Below are 24,800 nucleotides of genomic sequence, written 5' to 3' on the forward strand. Positions count from 1 at the left end.
CTTTCTGAATGACTCTGTCAGTAACGTGTGTGCCTACAGCTTTTGTGTTGCATGGAGCATATAAGCAAGAAAGAATAATGCTGATATTTCTATAGGTCTCAGCTGACCTCAGAGTCTTCTTTAAGAGTATCAGTGTGGAAATCTTCAGATGTTGTGTGTTGGGTGCTGAGGTCTTTCTTATCTGTTTTTGGCAAATAGGATTTAACTTTCTCCAAGTAACATATCAGATTGTCTTTCTTCATGTTTTGAGAACTTGTTCATTTTCGCTGTGGCTTGTGAAACTGTGCTTGGCTCCAAGGTGTTTGGTGGAAATGCTGCATGCCATGTGCATTTAGCTGGCTGAAGGTGCTGCATACAAACACCATTGGTACGTGATCATGACCATTGCTGTCCTTATCGTAACTTGCTATGCAAATAGCACATATGCCACTCCAGGGGAAAAAAAAAAAAATCTCACTTCTTTTCTTTATACAAGCTACTGTTGATGAGAAACAATTACTCTTAAAATAAATTTTGGGGAGGTGGGAGTCTACCTGATTGTGTTATGAATCTGTTGAAACAAACTCCAGGCCTCTTCTCCATATAGGCTTTAACCTGATATCAACTTAGGCATCTGTAATATGCTGGAGTTTGCTGTCTTGTGACTTTTCTGGGGTAGCACATAAAATTGTATTACTGGCTGGTTAAACAAAATGTCAAGAGCAGAGAGGTGGCTTGTAACCCATGTGTTGAAATTCCTGGACAAGCCTTCAGTGACTATTAATAATTTCCCTTCTGTGGAACACTGTCAAGTAGTTGCTGATTTTTTTCCTCTTTTTTTTCAGGTAAATATTTTCAGTATGCTCAGCTGAGATGTTATGGCTCATTGACAGCAAAACTGGTTCCCTTTGGAATATGGTCCTGCACACCCACTCACACTCTCTGACTGCAGATCCCCTGGTTTGTTCCTGCTCTTCTTCTCCCCTTACCAGCAAGGTCCCTTCTAGTGCGGCTTCTGTCCCCTTTGAATTAGAGCCAGTTGTACAAGACCAAATGCTTTCTAGCTTGACATCTTGTCATGGTTTAACCCCAGCCGGCAGCTAAGGACCACGCAGCTGCTCGCTCACCTCCCTCACAGTGGGATGGGGGAGAGAATCAGAAGGGTAGAAGTGAGAAAACTCGTGGGCTGAGATAAAGAGAGTTTAATGGGTAAAGCAAAAGCCACGTGCACAAGCAAAGCAAGACAAGGAATTCATTCACCACTTCCCATGGGCAGGCAGGTGTCCAGCCACCTCCAGGAAAGCAGGGCTCCATCACGCCTAACGGTGACTTGGGAGGACAAACGCCATCACTCCCAATGTCCCCCCCTTCCTTCTTCCCCCAGCTTTCTATGCTGATCATGACGTCCTATGGTCTGGAATATCCCTTTGGTCAGTTGGGGTCAGCCGTCCCGGCTGTGTCCCTTCCCAACTCCTTGTGCTCCCCCAGCCTACTCCATGGCGGGGAGGTGTGAGAAGGAGAGGCGGCCTTGATGCTGTGTAAGCACTGCTCAGCAATAAGGAAAACTGTATTATCAACACTGTTTTCAGCACAAATCCAAAACATAGCTCCATGCTAGCTACTATGAAGAAGGTTAACTCTATCGCAGCCAAACTAGCACACATCCCTTTACAGAGACTTCATCCCATCCATTATGGAGTTTTTGCCTCATCAGAGATTTATAAAGCATATCCCAGCATCATCCTTTGTGCTGTATCAAAGCTTATAGATCACATTGGAGCAATATATACTGTGATTCCCTGGTTAGCTAATATCATTCTGCATTGCAGTGTCTAGGGTTGTTTGACTTACATGAGCAGAATGTTGGAGAAATGGCGCAAACCATGTGGCTGAAGACTTAAATGCTGTTCAGTTCTACATAAACTAATAAATAGCTGAGCCCAAGAGGAAAGTGGGAAACAAGTTACAGGAAATACTGACTTATAGAGCTGTGGAGTGGCACTGAAGACTGTCAGCCCTTGGTTCTGTTGTCTGGGCTTCAAACTGGATTGGGTAGTACCTATGCAGATGTGAAAATGAAGCTTTAACCTATAACCATTGCAAGCTGAGGTTCAAAGCCAGCTCTAGATCTGAGATTTCTTTTCTGCAGGCTGTTAGTAGTGTTTGTGCTAATAAACAGCTTAGAATAAGCTTGCAGTGTAGTGAGAAATATTGGTCTCAATGGGACTGTCAGGTTAAAATAATGTTTTGTTTTTAGCAATTTACAGTTTCAAGCAAATCAATTAAATATCAGAGCTTCATTACTTAAGCAGTTCAATTAAATTTTGCACTTCTTTCTCTGGTTTTGTAACGTTGGAGTAGATGGGCAAATGCTGTGGCATTTGTGTTCAAAAACATGTAAACAATCTTTTTTATTGCAAGAAAAAAAAAAGATAGCATTTCTAATAACATTGGGTTGCATGGGAGCCTTAACCTGCAAGATGTAGCTAGACTTGTATGTTTGCATGATTTTGCCTAGGGTATGCCTGTAGTGAAGCTGTGCAATACATTTCAGAATTGATGCCTGCATCACTGCAACTAACAGACAATCTGCAAGCTGGATCAGAATTTGACTCTGCTTCCGTTCCTGAGTATATGTGTGGGGAATAATAGTCTCTGTACAGAGATTTATTTCATCTTTTAATATCAGGGGAGTTTGATCTGCTGCTTCTTCTTTGGAATGCTTGCTGTGGAAGTATGTCAAGGAGACAAAACTATCATCCTGTTCCTGATAATGCAGAAAGCAGAGTTTTCAAAACTGGTGGTTGTTTAGTTAACCTTCTGCCTATCCACATGGCAGGAAAAGAATAAATTCCCTTGTCACCCTTCTACGTGAGATACTGAGCCAGCAGGAAAATGCTACGTTCATAATGTTGATCTGTATGTAAGTTGGAGCTTAGCTTTGCGTTTTCTAACATGGCTAAAACTCATTCTGTTTTTGATAAGTAGAATTTATATTCAGATGTTTCGTGGCTCCATACAATAATCTGCATATTATTTCATACTGAGTTGATACTCCTCCTCTTCTTCCTTCATAGCATGATTTCTCAGTTACTGAAGTTTTCTTCCTTCTTTATTCACAAAGCACCTAAACCTTCTGTGTAACTTGAATTTCAGCTTTTTCTGATATCTGTTTCATCCTACATTTTCTTTTCACAGAATTGCATCTTTTCTTCCATTGAGATTATCTGTCTCTGTAGGATGGAATGTACATTTCAGTCTGCACAGATCATCTGTATGTGCCTTTGTGTAACACTTTTATTGATATTCATAATATGTCTTCATATTGTGTAATGTTAATCATGAATGTTAATATCAGATTCAAATCTAACTGTATAATGCCAAAGAAATGCATTTTATAATAAATTTTACTGCTGCTAAACATGGGATTTATCTTTCTGAATTCAACATCAGCTTTCTACTTGAAGACTGTGTTGTGTTAGATGACTTTAAATTTACAGAGAATTTACAGGGGTTTTGTTTAATGAAATTTTTCTGAATTGACCTTAACACTAAGAAAAGTGACCATTTTTCCTTTCTTGTTAATAGCAAGCTACTTATTTTCTATTTTCTGATTTTTCTTTTAGTTAGCTTGCCACCAATGTACTTACTACTTTTTTTTTTTTTTCTGAGTGGGTGTAACCACCCTTCTAAATTTTAAATATGTTATAAATTTTTTATTCAGAGTTTGAGGCTCAGTCCACATGCTGAGTCATTGTTTAATGCCAGGTTTTCCACTGATTGTATTGTTTGCTTCTTGGACATACAGATTAGCTTTCTTGAGCTTGGGAAGAATGCTAAAAATCAGCCATTGAGTTTACCAAAGCAACATTTACAAAAAATTATCTTCAGACTTCCCTTCTCTATCTTTCACCTCATTGCACAATATATGATATGCACAAAGCCTAGGTGAATGGTGCTTGTGAGATGGTTCAGCGTCTGGCCCTTGTTGTGCAATTCATCCCAATGACCAGGTATGGAACAGGATTCCTATCTCCCTCTCTCCCAGACTGAGCTGCATTAACACGAATGTGTTGCTTGTGAACAACCAAGCCAATACCGAAATTACTGATGGATTGGAGACAATGAACAGTATTGCAACTTTTGAGATACGTTCAAACGCTTTCATATTTAACTACTATTTTTCTGGTTTAAGTTTGATGGATTGAAAGTAACGTGTTAATTGCTGAATAGGGAGGGAAACAGAAGAGAATTATCTTCCGCTTCCTTCTCATGTTGCTTTTCCAGTTTTGCAAAGGGCAGCTTTCCATGTTTCAGATGGTAGCTTAAGGCAAGAAAATCTTGGCAACAAAAGTCTTCACAGAAAGCTTGGATGCTAGGCAGGTTGCATTACATGAAGTGTTTACATTGCATTCTCATGGTGCAGAAACAGTGCCTTAATTGATAGGGGCACCACATGGTGGAAGAGATAATGGCATTCACATTCGGTCTCATTCCCATTACAGAATAAAATCTCTGATCTATTTGTATGTAGTAGTTAAACAAGCTAAGGGTTCAGATTGCCAGTCCTCAAATCTGCTGTTCTCTTCTTCCCATAAGCTTTGAATTCTTTTCTTCTTTTGCTAAAAAGAGGCCATTATTTGTTTTTTTCCTGTCATTGTGTTTTTTTGATAAAATATTTAAGTAAAATAAATGTAAACTGTTTTTCTTTGAGGCACCTCATTGTTTCCTTTGTGAAGAGCTAACTTAGTGGAAGAACTTTCCACTGGAATATAGCCTTAGCTTTGCAGGGAAATAATTAGCATTTGAAGCCAAGATACTATGGTTTTGGTCTGTTGGCCTTGTTTGGCTTTGGAATGCAGAGAAGGGCATCCTAGTGCCCCAGAGAAAATGTGATGATCTGAAACTACGTATCTTCAAACTGCATTTTTAGTGCTTTTCCTGTGTGTACAGCATCAGTAGACACAGTGTAAAGAAAGCAATTAGTGACACTGAAATTCAAATTATTTTTATACATATATAATTTTTGCATTATGATCATTTATTGAGATGATCTTTAAATATAGCCAAATCTAGAAACAACAGGTACTGAAGTGTGTGATGCAATGACAAATCATAATGATGAATTCTTAATTTTTCCTTCTGTTTGCAGTTGGGCCTTTTGTTATTCCTGTCCTTGTTTCTTACATCGCTGTTTTACATTTCATGCTGTGCTTGAGTTCAAACAGTGCCATGATTGTATTTGACAAGGTGTTTACAGTAGGTGAGTTGGGTCAAAAAGCATGTTCTGAAAAGCTTCATCCTTTTCCCTGCTCTGTTTTACCATCTATAATCTCAACGCGCTGCTTTTTACGTACACCTTTTGTCACTATAGCTTTCTTTAAGCACGAAGGGGTGAACTAAACTCCTTTTAGAATTTCATTAATGCCACTTTTGATCAGTTGGCAGATGTTACGGAGTGACCGACGCTCACCCTGGCCCCTGCTGATCCCCAAGTGCCATATGTGTCTGCGAGACAGGTGGCTGAACGCAGGGCTCTCCAGTGGGGGAGCCCGACTCCCAGTGGATGCTCTCTAAAAGATGAAGACATTTCTAGGATGAATGAGCATTCCTGTTGGTAGATTTTAAAGCAAAAAGAGGCCACGGTGATAATAACTTGCTTAACATATAAAGCATCTTTCAGTAATTTCCGCGTGCGTTCATTAACTTGTAAATGTAGGCATCTGCTCTCTCTGTGAATGCTCTGGTGTCGAAGAACTTACCAATTTCTTTACTTACCTAATTCCATTGACTACTTATTCACCTGCTTCAGGAATCTCTTCTTAGTAACACTGACTCTAGCTATATAGCAAATATAATGCAAATAAAAATAAAGCTTCTGTGTTATAAATAAGAGTTAGGCAGAAGTTTATTTTTAGGTTACTGATTATATTGAAGATCAACATGTTTAACAAGAGTGTTCTTTGTGCTGTGCAGCAATTTTTACAATGAAATTGTACTCTCATCATTGTGTTGACGTGAAAGAGCAGGGAACTTGCTGGCAGGCATATCTGGGTTAGGCTGCAGTAACTCATTAGAAGCTCCTAAAGCAGGATTACATAAATAGGACCCTATCTTCTCAGGTTAAATATAGTTCTGTAGTTTAATCTAATATGTGGCTACCATAAAGTCACCCTGTATTGACTGACAATAGTAGTCCGACTTGTTCATCTTTTCAGTGGTATGCTTAAAAACAAAACAATGAAAACATAAATAAAATTCACAGGTGAATCTTCCATGGAATTCATTGTGAGTTTATTGCTGTTATTTAGGGTGGGGTAGGGTTTTTTTTGCATGAAAATATTAATTAACTAGTCAGATTGGAATAAACTTGAAATATATACAGCATACTTTTCATTAATCTATTTTTTCTTTAATCAAGGTATAAAAAGAATTTCTTTCTTTTTCTGTTTTAGGCTATAATGTTGAAGGGTGCTTCAGCAAAAGTACAGATAATGCTAGCTATAAAAATCTACTGATTAAAATATATGATTTTGCAATATATCACAATCACAAAGAGAGTAAAGTAAATGCATTCAAGATAAAGAAATTAATAGATTCCCTTGGCCTCTTTTTTAGAACTGCTAAATTTCCATTAAAATTATAAACTTAGTCGTGGACTTCTAGAAGCAGTGTTCCTTAGTAAGATATTGAATATTATTTTATTTTATATTACTACTCTATAAATACTTAACTACTTGTATCATTATTTATAAGCACTGTTTTCCAGGAACATTATTCATCAGCTTCTGGTTTCCATTCAAAAGGTTGAACCCCCCCCCCAAAAAAAACCAAAACCCACAAATGCCCTTTTCCTAACATGAGAGTTCAGGTAGGTTTTAAACAGCTTTATCAGTTTCTCTGTAGGGCCTCACCTTGACCTGCAGTCAAAAATGACATAATTTTTCATGGAGTTAGCAGGATGCATAATTGTGCGTGTGTGTGTTTATATGGACCTGTATTTATTACTGGTTATACACAGCAGTCAGATAGACTGAAAATATTCTTGCCAGTGCCTTGATTTAACTTTCCCGTCTTAAAAAGCCTGGTGTTGGCACTGTGAGGTTCACTCTGATGGCATCAGTATTGATTAGCTGTTGGTTAAGCAGCACCGCATTTGACAGTGCTGAAGTCTTCAACTTCTGTCCGTTATACCATGAGTTGCATTTCTTAGTATAGCGTTGCTTTTTATCTGTGAACACGTGGGGACACACCAGAGGTCATGTTATGTTCAGTTCCAAGTATGAAGTCAGTGCCACGTCTGCTAGAGGTGCATATGCACATCTAGAAATGAGCATGGTTTGGCATGACTGGAAGCCTTAGCTGAAGACATAAAGAGCATAATTCATAATGCCTGTTAAATTTTTTTTTCTCAGATAAGCTTGTACAAGTCTGATAAGGTCATGCCATGTCCACCAAGTGCAGTCCAGTTATAAGTTCAAGTTATAGTAGTAAGCCTGTTTTTTTAAAAAAGACCCTGACAGTAGCTGGGAATCTCAGTGCTTCTAGTAATAGAAGCACTGCATGCAGTAAATTGGCTGGTTTTTACATGTTCTTGCATTCTAAGCAGCGGGTTTACATTAAGTTAGTGAGGACATTAAAATAATTTCACACTCTTCACTGTACTAATGAAAAGGAAATTATTTATTGACCTTAAGTCTTAATTTCAAAGACTAGGAGCTGTGGAAGTGATGTTTGGTATACGTAGAACAAACCCAATTCTCACTGGACTATTTCCATTAGAAACACCTCACTGTTTTTATGACAATATTCTAAAGACAGAAATAAAGTTGTTCTGACATCATGCATTAGAAATGTAAAAAGCAAGGGCTCAGTTCCCAAAATGTAAGTAATGCGATTAAAAGCCAATAGTAAGACTGCTTCTTGTAGCTTAAACATTGCTTGTAAGTTGGTCAGTGTTGCCTTTTTTCACTCTCTTCCCCACATCATGTGGGACAAATTTTTGACTGATAAATGTTTTCAGGGTACTTCATGTTTTTTCTGGTGGAAGGAAGCTGAGATACCTTGCAACAATAATAAGAAAATACGGGTTTTTTGCTAAATAACAATGAAAATTTAGTGCTTGAGACCAAGTGCACCTTGATATAAGGTCTTTTCAGTAGAACCTACCTAAATAAAGTATCCAAGATCAGAACTGGAGGAAGTGTTTCTTTTAAAATTTTTAGGGGACAAACAGACTTGGTTATTGCAACACATTCTATTTCCATTGACTTGAAACTTTTTTTTTAAACCCTAGCTGTAAGGCAAACGAAACCTGAAAAATGGAAAGGTTTTTTATTTAAACCTTTTTTTTACAAACACTTTTTATTTAAAAGAGATTTTCTTAATTTTCCGTTTTTTAAATTAATTTGCCAAGCACAGAGCAGCATTTGGGAAGGTCTTGTGAAATACTACATACCCTTCTAGTTAACCAGGAAATTTTAAACAATCTGGGCTTTTTGTTTGCTTCTCAGAAAAACATCTTCTCAGATAACATCTGAAAATACAGCTAATACTTCCTTTGCTTCCTCATGAATTTTAGTCCTTTGGAACAAGGACTACCCTGTACTATTAATTCTAGCTTTGTTGTCAAGGCAATAGATGTGATAATGCATCCAGTATGTTCTAGCATGTGTTAAAAGTATTGCAGACAGGCGACATATGCTTTAACAAGATGTGGCTTTGCTAGTTTGAGTCTGTGTCTCCTTGAGCTTTTTATCTGTACCAGCTTAGGTGATTTTATAGATGATTTTTTTTTTCATCTGGATGAGACTCTTACAGTATTCTAACAGCTGTAGTTTTTATCCCTAGATAAAGATTGCATGTTTATGTGATGAGCAGTCCCATTTTCAGCTAGGTTCTCTGAGCATTTCTGGAATTCCAAGAATAATAATCGTCAAAGCTATTAATAAACTACTTTGTCCAGATTAACTTTGAAATTGATTGCTTTTCAACTCATACAGTAACTGATGGTCCCCTTAATGTATTTGGGTATATGTTTAATACTTTGATAGATGCCCTAGAAATAAGTACCGTAATAACAAAATTATTTTCACACATTTTTATTTTGGAGTGTATGAATGAACTCCAGTTGCCCTCTGTAATCTGTAAGGAATTCAGCATCTCTCTTGCTAAGAAGATATTTTGCAGGTGTTACTATAAAAATAACTTCTATCAGAAGTCACTTTATCTAATTTATGTTTTAAATTATTTACAGTACAAGATTTGCCAGAAATGTGATGCATGGCTTAGTAATAGGGTTGCAAATTCACAAGCTTCATGTTCAAGAGAGTGGTTTGTAAGGCCAGCAGTGACAAGGCAGCTGTATCTCTGTCTGGAATTTCCCAGGCAGAAGAATGTGCAGATGTACTGCATTGAATTGCTATTGCATGCCCTAGGTGGTTTCTAAATGCATCAGATTTACTGTTCATGGGCAGTAACTTCTATGTTCTTAGAAGTCGTGGCTTGCTCACTGTGCATCACATATGTATAGAGATTGAGTCCAGATTTTTTTGTTATATTATGGGCAAGTATACAAATTCTGTCTAGGCAGGAAAAGTAAATGTTCAGGTAAAATGCAGGTCATTGGTGCCTTGCATTGTGTTTTATATCTCTAGTTCTGAATGATCCTTGCTGTGAGACAGCCCTTCTCTAACGCTTTGTGCAGAATGTTCATACAGGTGTCTTGCTCTTGGTGGTAATTCCACAATTAGAATTCCACTGAAAAAGAGCACTTATTGACAACACTTTATTAGTGTGAAATAAATTTTATTTATCTACTTAGCGATTTATCCCTCTTTCAAGATCATATGAATTTAAATAGCACCTGTGTACATCTGTTTATCTAAGCCTTTTGCTAAGAAGGCTGCTCAAAAGATCTCGAGGTGTTGCTCCATTTGATTTTCTGAAGTTGGGTTATGTAATATTTGTAAATGTACTGGCTCAGTGGGCATGATTGCATCATGGCCTGAATATCAATTTGTTTTCCCCTCATCTGAAATCTAGCAGGATACTCTTTTTATTTAAATTCCCAGATCACGGTGACTTTATCAGGCCAGAGGGGAAGAAAAAAATAGCAATGTTCTAGCATGTACACAGACCTTTGATTTACCTAAAAAAGCAGCAACTGAAAGTGTAGTGGGCTTAGCATTGTGTATGCTACCTTTGTAGCATGCCGTCATCGTTTTGTAACTTCCAAGACATTTTTGCTGAACTACTGACTAATGGGTTTGCACCAGTGCAGTGCAGTTCCTTTTTTATGATACTTTGAAAAAAATTACATCCTGTCTTTTCTGGATTACTTTTACGTTTTGAATTTCCATGTAGGCTCATAAAGTCCTCTGAGCCAGGAGTTAGGAGAAATGCTATTATATATGCATGCTCTGTTCTCAGCTGTCTCTGAGTTGGCACCTGTGGCCACTGTTGGAGGCAGGACGCTGCGTTAGATGGGGCTAAGCGCATCTGAACCGGTATGGTGGGTCGTAGCAGCACGCAATTCTTTAGTCTTATTGTAGTGCTTAGGAGAGGGCATCTATAAATCTTGCGTGTAGTTGTTATCCAGATAGTCGATTTTGGTGGACTCATATAACTACAGGAATAAATGAGATCAATTAAAATGCAATTATAAAGTGGAAAGGGAGAGAACAGGCCATGCTATAATAATAACAACAATAAACTTAAAAAAAAAAGGGGGGGGGGGTGAGGAAGACCTACAGATAGGAAGAGCACAAAGGAAGTCTGACTTTTATCTTTTCCATAAGGAAATAGTCATATTCAATGAGATGAAAGAGTTTTCTTTGTATACACATAAGGATGACAGTGAATTAGATCCACTTTAATGAGCATGGCAATATAGTCTCTATGTATGACACAGTCACTTGGCAATACTAATGTGATCTGGGCTGGCCTAAGCAGATGATTGCATTTTTGTTGAATTAACCAGAACAGATGATAGAAATGACCGCATAATGCTGTAACTTCCAAGCAGCTGAACCTGAATGTTTACACTTCGGGATTTTACATAAGGAGTTATAATTTTGACTTTTTAATTTTGCCTTCTCCTGGCATAGCAGACAGCCACATGTTAATACTTAGAGCCCAGGTACTGTTGTATAATTTGGTTTTGCTTTTTGTTTACTAAGCTATCCTTTGACTGTGAAATATTAGCTTAATCATGAAGACCAAGGTGTTTTTGCTACCTGATGGAGTTTGCATCTGGCATCTAGCTCTCTCAGCTTTGTTGCTATAAATGTTGCTTGCTTAAGAATAAAAATTTGGAAACTGCTTAATGTTGAATAAGGGAAAATGGAGAGGTGTTGGTAACAGTCCTTTACCTTTGAATGGTTCTATTTTCAGGAGGTAAATTTAATAAAAATTACTGTATAGATGCCATATTTCTTTGAATGAAATTATATTAAATTTCTCAGTAAGAACTAACATAAATAGTCACTTTTTAGGAACAACTACTGCCTTATTTTTATAATACCCCTTTGCTTCACAAAGTTTTACCTGATAGTTCCCAGCAAGAGAGAGGTCTACAAAAAACCCGATTCACAAGAAATTTTACTTAGTATCTGAACACATGCGCACTATTACAAGGCAGGTTTTTTACTCTTTCTAACTAAAACAATTTCTTCTTCCTATGGAGTACTGGAACTTTGCTCCTAAACTACATTCGGTATCTCATAGGTTCAACTGCTGGCTTCTGTACCCTGTCCTGTGCTCTCAGGTGACGGCTTCCCGTTTGCTCGCTGTTCCCAGAGAAGGAAACCCTCTCATAGTAATGTCCTGATTAGGATCTTTTTTAGTTTATCTTTTCAGAAGGATATTAAATCAACCAAGTTTAATTTTGTAAAGGTCTATTTCTGAGACACAACTTGTCTGTCCATGGCCTATCTTACTTATCCCTTGCATCTGCCCATTTCTGTCATTATTGTATCATACCAAGTCATATCATAGCTTTTTCAAATATCCCTTTAGTTTTCTTTTACATTATTCTATAAAGGTCTTGCGGGTATCGGAAAATCCAACACTATGTGCAGAATATTGTCCAGTGCCCAGGCAAATTACATTGTTCCTCTTTCTTCAATCTCTCCTCTTTCTAGAAATCCCTGCAGCATTTCTAATAAGGGGTTCCAAGTCTGGTAACAGTGGGAATTCTTGGAACTGTCTGTACCACTTTCCATGATTTAAAAATCCATTATTTGCCAAATGCACACATTTACCGTGAATATAAAGGGAGGAGGATGCACATGTTGGCAGTGTTTTGGAACGGGCAGTAGGTTAAATGGTCTTAATGTCTTCCTTCAAACAAATATGATGAATAGAAAATGCCACTACATTTTAGGCAGGAACTCTATGTAAAATCAAAATAATGTCATTATCAGTCCTTGGGTCTGTTTGCAACAAGTTGTAAAGTACAATTCACTGTATTTCTCGTAATTTTTTTACAAATATGTCTAATTTTATATTGTCAGCTAGATCACTGTGGGTATTTATAAATAGCTGGAAAAAATGATCATATCTATTTGACTGGTTTTAAATTAAAAAAAAATCAGGTGGGCTGCAGGACATTAAAATCTCATTAGTTGTTTAGTAGGCAGAAGTAGATAAAAACGCTGGAAGTGGGCTTCCAATACAGTTTAGGCCTTAATTTCAAAAAGTTTTGGAAGCCAACACTGCAATTGAAAGAGGTTTTCCAACTCCCCTGCCATGCCCAGCTGCTTTTTCGCCTGCCAACCTCTCCTTCGTGCTGGCTCCAGCATTTTTCAGATTATGAGATGAATTGGCTCAGAGAGAGCGATAAAGGTTAAAGATATCGAGACAGGAAAATGCCTCACTTTCAGCTTGGATTGGTTCTCTCTTTTGGCTTACCACAGCTATGCTGGCTCAAGGTAGGGACACAATTATTTCTTTTTAAGGTTTACATTGGCTTAAAGTGTTCAGGAAACTATGGCCTTAATCGTGGCACGCTGCAGGGAGGGAACGAGCACTCTCGGTGTGCATCCTTCTAGGAATTGCATCTGATATCACTGACTAGAAACTTCTCCCAAGATGGTATTTTCGTCAGGTACATGGCTCAGCACTCATGTCTTGTATCCTATTTCTCTGCAAGTTTCTGGTGTCCCTCACGACCACCTTCCCCAGGAGCAACAGGTTGATAACTGACTTAAATCACTGATGCTCCACAGCAGCCTTTGCTGAAGTTTAATCATTTTCACTGCTTCTGTGCTGAATTCTGCACAGCTTTGGCAGTACGTGCTTCTGCAAAGCTGAGATCAGCGGTAGGGTGTTGGGACTGACTGGGTGTCTGCAGGCTGCAGCAACGGCATCAGGTCGTACTAACATGACCATCAGTAGGTGCTGGTCTAGTGAGGCTATAGGGAAAGGCTGTATTCACAAAGAGATTGAATTGCCCAAATCTAAAGGTGTAATTCTTAAAATGTCTGCATAGTAACTTCCACTCTGCAAGTGTCTGAGTGCGTGTGTCCGCAGCTCTGGTTTTACATTTTTACAAGTTAATACAGATTTTTCATTGCTAAACCAGTCACTGTTCACCTGCATTTAACATAACCTGTGTCCCCAAAGGGGACCAAGTCAGTAGGTGTGTCATGCTAACATATGCTGGTACATTGGCTGCCTTAAGAAATGCAATTACTGGAATTTTTGCTCAGAAATACAATCAGAGGAAGAGGTGGCTGAGGTATCCTTTTCTGTGTGTGTAGAAGACTTTTTGTTCAAATCAGAAGTAATCCTCATACAAAATATTATAGGATGCCAGTTCCGTATTGAAACTAGGTCAGTTTGTATAAAATAATTAAAGATTTATTGGTCCTTAGGGAAGCACCTAGATCTCTAGACTAGTGTTTGGGGCCCTCAGTGGAGGATAATGAATCAGTCGTTTGCTGGGCAAGCATTGCAATCATTATAATTGTGGGAAGGGCTGTTACAACATGCTCTTCCAATTGCATCCTAAAGATAAAATTGACACCTGTTCATTTTTTAAGAAAAGGGCATGGGGAATTGAACTACAAAAGAGGGTTTAGAGCTCTGTTAAGTGGAGATGCCCATCTTAGGAAATCTTAGTTACAGAAATACAGCTTATTGCCTGTTTTCTGCTGAGGATTGTGTAGAGAGGGAAAAGGGAGCTTTCGCATTTATTGCAGAGGCAGGGGAAGGACCGAAGGCTGGATATTCCACACTTCCCTTAAGTGATTGGCATCAGAGTTGTGCATTTTGTGATGCCGCAATTGCCAAACCCCTCCATGGATCTACCACAAAATCATTAACTAAAAATGATGTAACACAATCACCATTAACACATGGTGCAGCTCCCAGCAGTTCAGCATGCTGCCATCTCAAATATTCAGAATAACCTTGAAACTTAGAAGCCATGTCTGTTTTCCTTCTCAGTAGCAGCTTCTGGACAGAGTTGGAAACACTATTTATCTCTGAAAGCAGCTTAAATGACAGTAACTTGAATGCTGGGAAAATTGATGACCTAAGATGTTCACTTTTGGCTGATCTTAATGCACTGGGCAACTGGAATAGCAGAGCCACAATTATAACAAAACATAATGAGTAATATCAAAGAACAGTGAAAACTTTAACGGCAGCTTCTTCATCAAGTGTTCCTAGTGCATTCATTACTTCATTGTTCCCACTGAAGTGTTTCATATTAACCGTATTTAAAAAGACAGTCTGCTAAGTGACAGCAGTTGGTGATGGTTCTCAACTGCAGCAGAATGCCAGCAAGTAAAACAAAGCAGTGTAACGCTGACTGTCACTAAGACAGGACTTGATGCTATCATATATTGCAAAGTTTTCTTATTAGCCCTGAACAGTGAAGCAATTCATGTTTGGGGTTTTTTTTGTACCTAATTTTAAATTTATGCAGGTAATACCTATGTGCACCAGTATCAAATATCTTCTCTGTGTACATGAAACAATCTATTTTAGGATTGTTTTGGAGGGCTTTATTTTTTCCTCTAGTTGGGAACATCTTGCCTTTTTACCTGCAAAGCTATTTGCCCAAAGTAAATTGAGTAACTAATTTGAATTAGCTTTCTGAAATGCAGAAAACAACAGTAAATGTAATTCTTTCCACCTCTCCAAAAAATGACACTAAAATAGATTCTTTGTATGTAAATGTAGCAGTTTCTGTTATTCTAACATTCTTCTGTTTTGAAGCCCTGTACTCACTTCACTTTTATCCTTCCGTAATCACTCTCTCATTGCCTTTCTTTTCTGCAAGTGAACTTGCTGAATAAACTTACTGAAGTGATGGAGAGGGCAGGTGAGGTGAGTGAATTTTCATTTTCAATTGTGTGTACATAATACAGGTCATCTCTTCCGAGAGCATTTGTATACTGAAAAAACATTGATTTTTTTTTTTTCCCCAATTTCCATTATCTCAAGTGAAGCAATTTCATAATCACTGGTCAGAAATTCTGCTTGTACATTAATCTGTTTTTAAAGTAGGCAGATTAAGAAGAAATATCAGGTACGTAAATATGCAACTGTAGATGGTAAGGGTTTACAGTCACCAGGTATGCTAAAGATGATGCTGACATTAAACTTAGTCTTTTGCCATAAGGAGGAACAGTGTAAGTAGACTCCTAAATAACTGTTCTTGTAGAGTAAGTGTATCACTATTGTACTTTGTAATTTGAACTCCAAAAATATTTTTATTCTTACTGTGTGATGTTAATATTGTATCATTACATAGTTTTCCTTAGTCTGATGTAATATAAAATTAAATTGCGTTATTTAGTGACTGTTATTAGAATAATTCTTCTCCTTCCTCCTCCTGAATATATCTTCTAGTAGCCAGATAGCATGTGGAGTAGCGGTAGGTAGAAGCAATGCTGTGATGCAGTCCTCTCCTAGTCTGGTGCAGGCAACTGAGTGTCTTCAGGATCCATTGGAAAGTAAGGCAGAACTTGCAAGTTTATGCCTGTAGCTGGGAATGCCCTACAAAGTCAGGACATCCCTTGTAAACTAGCACATCTAGTTACGCAAGGCTCTCCTGATATTTTGTGTTGTCAGGAGGGCAAAAGCTGTTCTTTTTCTGACAACGTATCACAGCAAGGCAGACTTTCTGCAGATGATAAATGACAGATTTTTAATAGTATTTGACACAGCTGCATTAACTCTGTTGCTGAAGGAATGAAAATAATTTTTTTTTTTTTTAATTCAAAAGCACATTATCATGTAGCAGGACTTCATTTAGACATGAAAGATTAAATCATGTTACTTCTTACACAACTCATTCATCTGTTTGGAACATTGTTATTTTGATTTGAAGCATTTGCCAAAGGGTAGGTTCTTGGCTGTGGGTCATGAATATATAAATCTTTATCCCGTAGTGGTAAATTTTACTCTCCTTCTAAACCTAAATTCATGCAAGAGAGAGTATCTTCTGCTGTGATGACATTCTGCCAGAGTAGTAAGCTCTCAGGCCTTATGAACAGATACATAGTTCAGCATTTTTAAAAATTACTGAAGAACACCATACTCTGACTATTCTTGTGAATTATTAGAACATTGTCGAATACTGTAGTTTATAAGGAAGAAGCAGAAAAATGAGGATGTATTTTGTTCTGTAGTTTACTTGAGTTTGAAGAACAGTTTATGCAAATATACCAACTGATAGTACCTTTTGTGGTAATGAAGCATTTTAGGTAAGTCATGTAGCACATCTGTTTCATAACATGAAAATTTCATAGTGATTTTAGAAGTTGGCTTTAGAAGGCCAATGAAATCTTTTCTTCATTTTTTCATTATAAGAAATAAATATACATTCGGATTTGTTAAGCCATTTCATAGAGAGGGTGATGGTTTTAAACTAAAAGAGGGTAGATTCAGACTAGATATAAGGAAAAGATTTTTTACAACGAGGGTGGTGAAACACTGGAACAGGTTGCCCAGAGAGGTGGTAGATGTCCCATCCCTGGAAACATTCAAGGTCAGGTTGGACGGGGCTCTGAGCAACCTGATCTAGTTAAAGAGGTCCCTGCTCATTGCAGCGGGGTAGGACTAGGTGACCCTTAAATGTCCCTTCCAACCCAAACCATTCTATGATTCTATGACTTGATGATGCGCAGTGTTAGTCCCTCATGTATACTCCTCTCTGTACCCAACAGTAGCTAGCAATAACCAAAATGAAAGAAGGAAAACAATATTTTATTTATTTGGCTGCAGTATCTCCTCCTAGTATTTTTAGGTTTCCCAATTATTAACTGTGCGATGTCTTTACATCTGTTAGATCTTTTCAGACCTCTTCAGTTTTTTGAAGAAATAAACTGCTTCTTGTGATAAAACTTCAGTCAGATATTCCATTTAATTCTTTGTCTTGGCTCTGTTGTAGATGTGTTGTGGATGGAGTGACGCACTTCACTCATAAGAGAGAAGTAGCAATAAACCAGCAATTTAACAAAATTTAATAGTAAATGTGACAGTGGTTTAACAAGATTTGATGGCAAGGTACACGTGATTATTTACTGCATAGAGGACTGCAGGGTCAGACAAAACTGTCAGGGAGACCCTCCTGTTGAGTCATGAGGTTCAGAAAGGACCCCCTTGCGTTCTAAATTCCTTCTCAGAGAGGAGTCTAGCTGCGGCTGGATCCAGACTTAGTCCTAGACTTGGTCAACAGTTTATGTCTATATGCGCAATCAGTCCTTTATATCACTTAGCTAAGATTTCAAAGTTTCAGCGTGCTTATTCCCAATTCACTTACTGAGTACCTGACGCGATAAGGATTCTCTCAGCCTCCAAGAGTAACCTTGAGAGGTGTCCCTACTCAAGGGGAGATCCTGGCATGCAGCTCGCTGCCGTGCAGCTCAGCGGGCCCTGGGCTGTGCACTATTGATGGAGTAAGATGAGTGGCTTATAGTCATATATGCATACCGACTGCAGCTGTTAGTTTCTTCCCAATTTGGCTTGAGTTGGACATTGACCAGCACGGTGGTTAGGTGGGTGCGTTGCTCAAATCAGCCCTTGGCTATTGTGTTGTTATCTGTCTCCCCTGAATCCGCACGACCAGACACATCCATTAACGACCGCCACTGGTGGTTATCACTTGAGCAGGGTTATGGGAAATAAAGGTCAGGTTGCAGGGAGGGGAGCACACCGTCAGAAGATGCCTCTGCATAATGCCCTCGGTTCTGTAGTAGCTGCTGTGTCTCTCTCGCATTGTGTAACAGGAAAGATTGTCCCAGATAGAGAAAGGTTCCAGGCATATTTACTTCTGCTAGGGTTGGATTGGATTTATTTTCTTTGAATCACTATTTTTTAAAAAGAACTTTGCTATTCTTGAAAAGGATAGTGTAGCTTTACAAAGTAGTGCTGGTATGCCTTACACTCAGTCAAAAAGTAGTGATCAAAAGTGGTTCAGTGTTCATGTAAGTCACTGAGTGCTCTAAGATGCAGCAGGGTTTCAGTTTGTGTTCATGGTTTTATAGTGCTGACTGTTGTTCACCAAGAATGAAACGCAGGCTGTTCCATAAATTAATGAAATGCAATTCACTCTTCTGCCAGAAAGTGCTCCTTTCTTGTTTTAAAGATAATTCAAAGCAAAGCACCTGTTCCAAATATGGTTGTTTTTTTTTTTTTTCTCCAAATACATAGTTCTTGAAGAATCCTAATAGTTCAGATAGCTTCACAACCTGATCACCTGGCTATCATCACAGTGTTTTGCTGACAGATTTCTAAGCTGGTTAGTCACCTTGCAGATGGGACAACCAGATCTAAAGTTGATATTTTCTAGAAACGCAGAAGGGTTGCTCTCTCATTCCTAAATAATGCTGCAGATGAAATGAAGTCTAGCTCTGTTTAAAAATAGCAAAACCCAGGAAAGCCCAGCTGCTCTGAATTTCCTCTGTGTATTATTAGGGTTCTACAATGACACTTATTTTGTTATTTACAGGGCAAAATGCTATTGTAGAAGTCAATAGCAAAGTTTTTAATGTTCTTGATGGAGCCAGGAAATTAATAAAATTATTCAAATCATGATGTATATGCTGCCCAAAGGCAGCAGCATAACCTGAATAGAAAATAGTGTCTTCAATAGTCTCTTCCTCCTATCTGGATTATATGTATCTGTAAGAAAATTTTAAATTAAAATAAAAAGCATTGTGAATCAAGTGTCTGGTTTTTAAATATAATTTACTGTAGGAATTGTAATTACCAGTATGATTTTATGTGGCTAAGGGCTGTTTTTACTTCCCTCTGAAACTTTTTAGTTAGGAAGCATTTCTTTTTAAAGGATACATTTGATAAGAAAAAATCACTTTACGGAAATCCTCTATTGTAATTCTGCTTTTATAACCTATTACCATTTAAGTGTTTTAGTTTTTACAGTCAAGATATTTCTCAGGAGCACTTACTTTTTTTATTCCTCCTGCACTTTAAAAGCACTAGTATGAATTATGTGCTATTGAAATACTGATGAAGGCGTTTTCGGGGATGGGGGGGAAAGGTTGTAGGGTGCAGCAGCAGTCCTGTCTGCAGCTCAATTTGTATGGTGCTGTTCAAGAATGAGTTGCTATAAAAGTGTGTGTTGTTTTTTAGTACTAAGGCATTGATAGATTTTTACACTGGCGGTCTCAGTTGAATTTTGAGAGGATTAAGAAAGGCTGGATGGACATGGTGTTGGTAAAGGTCAGTAAAGTGCACCTTTCATATTGACACACTAAAAATACCAGACTGCAGAACTGCTCATGCCTCTCCTTGCCTGAGAGAACTGCTGTTTCCACTATACATAATAGTCTTAATTTGTCTGGACAGAGGATGTCTGATGATAACCCAGGATGCTTCTCAGGATTTCATCAGATTAATTCATGGTTACAGGAAGCTTAAAACGCCTTCCCAGTTATCCTGTCATACATGAACTGTTTGATTATGCAATCAAATTGAAAGAAAACTTGGCAATAGCAAAGCTAGAACACTACTCAAAATAAATAACTGCCATAAATCATCATCGATAATGTAAAAATTCATCTTAAAAATAGTGTGGTTTTGTTGCTTTTGTTAGGAAAGCCCACTGATCTACACACCTTTGGAAACACTTATTTTTCCCTTAGATGCTTTTGTTTTTTTAACCTCTGGTTAGCAAATGTAAGTGTTCAGTACCAGGACAGGTTTTTTTTCAGAGCTGAGAATACTCCCCTCATCTTCACAGATTTTAAGAAAGATTTAGAAAAGCTTTTATACTCATTAACATTTAGATATATTTTCTGTAGTTTCCCCAGCAAGACCTAATGTAATGAAAAATAACATCTTTATGAGGTTGGAAAATAACAAGTAAGAAGATGGTATACTGAATCAAGCAAAACGAAGTTGTCAGAATCATAGAATCATAGAATCATAGAATCATTTAGGTTGGAAAAGACCTTCAAGATCATCGAGTCCAACCATTAACCATGCCCAGTAAACCATGTCCTTAAGTACCCTGTCCACTTGCTTTTTGAATATCTCCAGGGATGGTGACTCAACCACTTCCCTGGGTAGCCCATTCCAATGTCTGACAACCCTCTCAGTAAAGAAATTTTTCCTAATATCTAACCTAAATCTCCCTTGCCTCAACTTGAGGCCATTTCCTCTTGTCCTGTCTCCAGCCACCTGACAGAAGAGACCAACACTAGAAACCCAGTAACTTATTTAGGGAGACAGGATTTTGTTATTTATCTATTCTTACCAAAAGAGGCGATTTACATACAGAAAACTATCATAGAACAATTTCTCATTAACGGCACCCATAACTCAACAACCCTATGTATAGATGGTTACAGGAAAAGCAGGAATAAATCTACCCAGCTAATGAAAAGGAGGTAATAATTAGACAAAATATTCTAATATATTTAATAGAATCCCCTTTCATACCTTGCAATAAGCTAAAAATAGGTAAGACTGCAAACACAAGCGTATTATATGCCATCAGGATCAGTAATGCAAAAATGTAATTGAAAATTAGGTTCTGGTGTAAAGTGGAGCTTCTGAAGAGTTGTGATACGAATGCAGGCAAGACACTACAGGAGAAGGTTAAAAGTGTGGGTTGATTTTTATGGTGGTACTATTAAATAAACAGTAAAAGATAATTAAAACTGAACCAACCACGTCAGGGGGCAGACTGCCAAAGGAAAAGCAGGCTGAAAATTATCTCATTAATCAAAATCATCAGCACCTATTCTGCCACTTTTTGAGTGACTTTTTTAAGCAAAGAATTAACCTGATTGGTTGGTTCTTGTGGTTTCTTTGCCTTCAGGCTATCAGTCTTCCCAGTTAGGAAAATCCTTATGTTCACCATGGCTGTCTGTCTCCCTCCAAACAAACAATAAAAAATGTCCCCTCTAAGCCCCTTTGTTCCTCAAAGGGAGTCCTATTGGAAACACTGTGGAAATCCAGGGTTCCAATTACATCTTGAATTGAAGAGAAGCCAGTTGCTCAGTTGGTAAGATCCTTGGCAATAAATAATCAATAAATAATTTCTCAAAGTGTGCTTGCCTTGCTATTTAGCAATGTTATGACTTTTTTATGTCCTACCTATGGTCTGGTAGGGAATACTGCAGGCTCCTAACTCTCTCTTTCTGCGGCCAGCTAAATTCATTTGCAACTAAAATAGAGAGATCTTTTAAATTTTGCTGGACATGAGGATGGAAGTTTAATATACTATTGTGGATATGGATGAAACCAGTAAGTTAAATATGCTGTAGGAATGCTGGTGCATTACCTTTCCTGGAAACCACTAGTATCTGCAAATACTGGCTGTGAGCATGCTGGCTCTCACAGGATTGCCCAGGAAGAGGCATGCATTCCTCTTCTCCTTCCTCACCTTTCTAATAGGTAGATACTTTTACTCCATTGCCTCCCCTCTCTCCCATGCTATGCTTCATGTTCTTAGCTATTTCACCAGCCCTACGTTCTCTTATGAGCACCACTGCCTGTTCGGGACTCTTTTATGTAGTAGGAGATACAAGTCCTGGAAATCAGTGTATCTGAAACTTCAGTGGCAACTTAGCAGAGAGGCTGTATTTCTGTTCTGCTTCCAGGCATATTTAATGTTAACGGAAGTTGTGCATGAATAACAATAGGTTTAGACTTCTCTTTTTTTTTTTTGTCAAAAAAACCCCCAAAAGCAACAAGCAAGCAAAAATGTTAGCAAGGATCAGTGATGCTACTGAAGATGAAGCTAGACTGTTTTACAAAGAAATAATATGACCTAATGATATGCCAGCAGGTGGGGAGTTGAAAATCCAAATAATTTGTTTTGTAATCAGTAGCCTGTAATCCTGCTCTGTAAAGAAAATAAAATCTTTATAATTAATTGATATAAATTAGAGAGGATGGAATGGACTAAGCCTAAGACAGGCTCTGAGTTTAGGATTGTTTTGCTGTGAAAATGATTTGTTAGCTAAAAGTACTCTTGTGTACTTTTGAGGGGGAGTTATACTGCTTCATCCCAATGTATGCCTTAGGATTTTCCTTTGGTCCTGAAGACAGAATGTATAGTTATTGGATAAGTTTATTCATAATGTGAAAAAGTAGTTAGAAATACAATATGTTGATACCTTTTGACAAAAGAACTCAACACACCGACTTCTGAAAAAGATTCTAAGTACCTTTACACTCTTACATAGTGTTTACTGTAAAGTCTAATGGGATATTAAGAGAGGAAAGTTGAGGCAACCAAGAAATTCATGCCTTACCTCAATCAAAAGTAAGGTTTCCATAACAAGATTAGTAACAGTTGTTGATGATGAGATTTAAAGGGATTGTCCTAGTTTGTTCTTTCACAGACTGCTTGTGTAATCTTGGGCAGGTTTTAAAATCTTTTTGCCTCGGTTTGCTGCTTTGAGGATTCCTCATAGAAAATGTAAGTAATTTCTTCTTTCTTTTTTTTTGTTCAAGCTTTCAGGAGAAGAGATATGTACATATATATATATTTAGAAAAAACCAACAACTTTTCAGAGCTTTTCTCTCTTCATTTCTCTTCTAGGGAAGCTTCAAGCTGTTAGTTCTCGGGGTTGCAATAGAAATTGAGGGACTGAAGTTATGAGACAGTAATTTTCTGCAGGATTCCTTTTATTTCATTTTAAGGGAGAAATTCCAAACCAAATTACTGTTAGCCAAACTGCCTAAATGCTTAAGTTTATTCCTTCTTGTTGTAAAGCATATGTACACATGCAATTGCATGTTGGGGGGTTAGGTATTTGAAACTGTTTTCAGTAGAAAGTGCTGCTAGACTTTCCCGTGGTCTTGCTATGGAGTGAGGTAAAGAGCACTTTTTACCTTCAGCATTGTCAAGGGTGAATTCAGCTTTGTTAGACCTTTTCCCTTTTAAGTCTTACTGATGTGAAACTATAGCATGGTTGACGTGGACTGAGGAAGCTATAGCCTGGTTGATAGGGGCTGATCTGTGCCGCTGTACTGGTACTTCCCTCTTTGGATAAAAGACACAAGTATTCTTGTGTAGATGGTAACAATGAAAAGAGCATGAACTAGCCTTCTTAAATATAGAATTCTGTGTTTCCTTTTTGATAATGGAGAGTTGGCTTTTATATAAAGTAAACATGCACATAATAGAACCTATAGACTAGTTTCTAAATATAGATTTGATGTGATTGGTATCAATTTAGTATGTTTGGAAGGAAAAAGAATGTGGCATAGAATGTCAATTAACCGTTCTTTTAATAAATCTGGTAGTGGAGCAGAAGACTTACGTAGTGTCACTGTATCATGCAGAATGTATTTTGTCATAATAATCTCCTAAAACTTTCTGAAATAATTCTGCGAGGACTTTCTTTTTCTTTTTCCTTAAAGATGTCTAGGTCTGATTAGCATCTAAACCACAAACTTCCCTAGATGTAATACTCTATTTCAGTAGCCTGTTTTTTGTGTTCTGTATGTATTATTTGATATAGAATTTCTGCTAATACTTAACTGTTTTAAAGGAGTTGCATGGTATTATTTTACAGACAGAATTTAGCCAGCCAGTAGATAATGGTATATAGAACTTTGAATATCTTTCAAGGAGCACTGCTGATATGCATGGAGCATTGCTGAAATAATGGAAACTCTGGAACATATGTCTTGTCATTCATATATAATTTCCACATCTTCTAGTTTGTTGATTCCTCTTTAAAATAAGCGAAAGCATTTACAGATTTTTTTTTCAAGCACGTGTTACTGTAATATTAATATCAACAATAGCAATGGGAATATCATATGTAGTATGAATATCAGCTATGTATTAAGGTAGTATTGCGGAGTGAGCTGTGTCTTGTGGCTTCGAGAGTGTGTGTGTGTATGTGTGGACATGTGTACATGTGATAAATCTTTGTTCTGTGTACTTGCTACTGCAACCAAATGAAAAGAACAAATCTTCACCAGTCAGTAGTTCTTCCAAACCAAAGTGTATTGGATGCCAGCTGAACTGGGGAAGAAAGTGTAAACGTGGAAACTATTTTCAGTGATTTGTAAAGCAGAATTGCTGATGATAGTGTAACAACTATAAACACACACATTTTTTATCAGTGTCCTATTGAGGATTTGTGCTTATTGTAAGGTAGCATAAAAATGGTCTGTATAAAATGTATTTTGGGATGAAAGGTGATGTGATCAATGGCAATTCTGCTGATTCTAATTATTGAGGTACGTGAATTGGTACTCACCTAACCGTTTTCATTTTTTTTCCCCACCAGCTCTAGCAATGCGAGTTTTAAACCTTTAGATATTTTCAGAAAGCTGAACAGCCATGATAAATGTCATGGAGTGAGAAAAAT

The 24,800-nt window shown here is 37.7% G+C and overlaps 1 protein-coding gene across 6 annotated transcripts in view; it reads left to right on the forward strand.

The window, feature by feature from the left end:
• JAKMIP1 (janus kinase and microtubule interacting protein 1) overlaps nt 1–24,800 on the forward strand; it is a 172,611-nt gene that overhangs the window by 10,028 nt on the left and 137,783 nt on the right. Inside the window, exon 2 of one of the 6 annotated variants that reach the window (XM_030024242.2) lies at nt 825–939. The exons of the other annotated variants lie outside the window; for them this stretch is intronic. The gene's annotated coding sequence lies outside the window, so the exon portion shown is untranslated. The remainder of the gene's footprint in view (nt 1–824; nt 940–24,800) is intronic. 6 annotated transcript variants of the gene reach the window in all.

The sequence above is a fragment of the Aquila chrysaetos genome, chromosome 1 (genome assembly GCF_900496995.4).
Source record: "Aquila chrysaetos chrysaetos chromosome 1, bAquChr1.4, whole genome shotgun sequence".
NCBI classification, from domain to species: Eukaryota; Metazoa; Chordata; class Aves; order Accipitriformes; family Accipitridae; genus Aquila; species Aquila chrysaetos.